This window comes from Galeopterus variegatus, unplaced genomic scaffold (genome assembly GCF_000696425.1).
Source record: "Galeopterus variegatus unplaced genomic scaffold, G_variegatus-3.0.2 Scaffold14223, whole genome shotgun sequence".
NCBI classification, from domain to species: Eukaryota; Metazoa; Chordata; class Mammalia; order Dermoptera; family Cynocephalidae; genus Galeopterus; species Galeopterus variegatus.
Genome location: NW_007740334.1, coordinates 4,650 through 6,297, shown reverse-complemented (window position 1 = coordinate 6,297; position 1,648 = coordinate 4,650). Strand labels below are relative to the sequence as shown.

The following is a 1,648-nucleotide window of genomic DNA, read 5'->3' as shown; positions in this document are numbered from 1 at the left end:
AGGCTCTATTAATATAAGGCACTGTAAGTGAAGACACTGACAATTTAGGATTCACCATGAATAAACTATGCTCTTTAGATGAAGAAATCAGCAAAGGCAGCCAAGGCCACTTTCAACACAAGGTATGTCGTAAAGGGAATGATCCACAGTACATTACAGTGAAGAATGGAAAATTTTCTTTAAAATCACAAATACCCTCCACATTGTTGATCTGCAATTCTACTTATCGTTTAAGTTATATAGGAAGTGCACATACTCTGTGCAGATCTATGTAGGAGAACAGAGTCTAAAAGAAGAGATAATTTTGAAAGGTTGTGGAGATTGGTGACCACTAAAAATGACTGAGAAGTGCCTGGTGGGATATTATTGAAAGAGTGTGGAGTTTGAATTCCAGCTCAGACATTTCTAATTGTCTTACCAGGCTAGCAAAATGGAAATGAATACCTACCATTTACCAAACAAATATTATTTCATAGGACATTTGCATATATTCTCACTTCATGTTCACAACAAATCTGGGTGGTGGGTACTATTGGTTTTTTGTGGTTTTTGGGGTTTTTTTATGGCTATAAGTTTATTCATCACAAAATAATCCCCTGCGATATTACTGAAGTGGCTGACCATGTCCACGACCAAATCCGCCTCTAAACTGGAATTCAGTTGCTGACCCAGCCCCAGCCTCGCCTTTCTTGTCAGCACCAGGGGGCACAGCTCTCTGTAAGCGTCTCCGTCGGCTTCCCCTCTTGTGAGTCCTGTAGGTCACTCACCCTCCAGACCTTTGGGCCGAGGCCTGCCAGTCTCAGGACCGCAGGGTGGCAGGCACAATCTCAGGGGGCAGGTGGAGGTAATCACAGAGATACTGGGTACCCTTGTTGGTAAGGTACCAGTAGAAATGTCTCCAGGCAAACTGTTCCATCACCTAGCCTCAAGACTTGAGAGACTGCACGGTCTTCACGACATGAAGGTTGGGTACATTTTTGTCTGCCACCTCTGGGTCCTTAGGCATATGGACATCTTTTTTTGTCCACCATCACTCCCTCCTTAAAAAAGAGTTCACAAATGGCAGTCCGGTTCTTCTTGGGCATTAACGTCACGGCAACTGCAGGGTCCAGGGCTGAGGCTGGAAAGCTATCTCTATTTTTCTGTTGAGAAACTGAGGCTAAGACAATACCAAGTGTTAGTGAGGGTGAAGGAAGCACCTGACCAAGACTGGTACAGAGACTGGAGAGACCCTGCACTGCTGGAACAAGGTAGACAGGAGTTCTGTGGTCAGCACTGCAGATGCCTACAGCTCAGGCTGCAAAGTAACTGTGTGGCCCTTGTGGACAGTGAGCCCACTGGACTGTATTTTTGCAGGGGAAGTACACACGGAATCCTCTACCTCCCTTGGTCCTGGGCTGCAGCTGGATGTTGCCATTTTGGGATAGGAGCTAGGGGAGCTCAGAGTCCTGCCCAACCTGGCAGGCCCACCAGCCCTAGCAGAGAGTGTGCAAGGAGTGTGCCAGCTGCCTGGATCCACACTCACCTCCCTCAGGAGCTCAGAGTCCTACCCAACTCTGAAAACCTGCCAGAGCATCCTGCCCTGATGGAGAGAATGCAGGGTGCAAGTTGGCACCTACTACCATGCTCACCCAGAATCAAACCGATC

At 47.3% G+C, this 1,648-nt stretch overlaps 1 pseudogene; it reads right to left on the bottom strand.

Moving 5' to 3' along the window:
- Positions 1–604: 604 nt before the first annotated feature.
- Positions 605–1,085, bottom strand: LOC103581905 (annotated as a pseudogene).
- Positions 1,086–1,648: the final 563 nt, after the last annotated feature.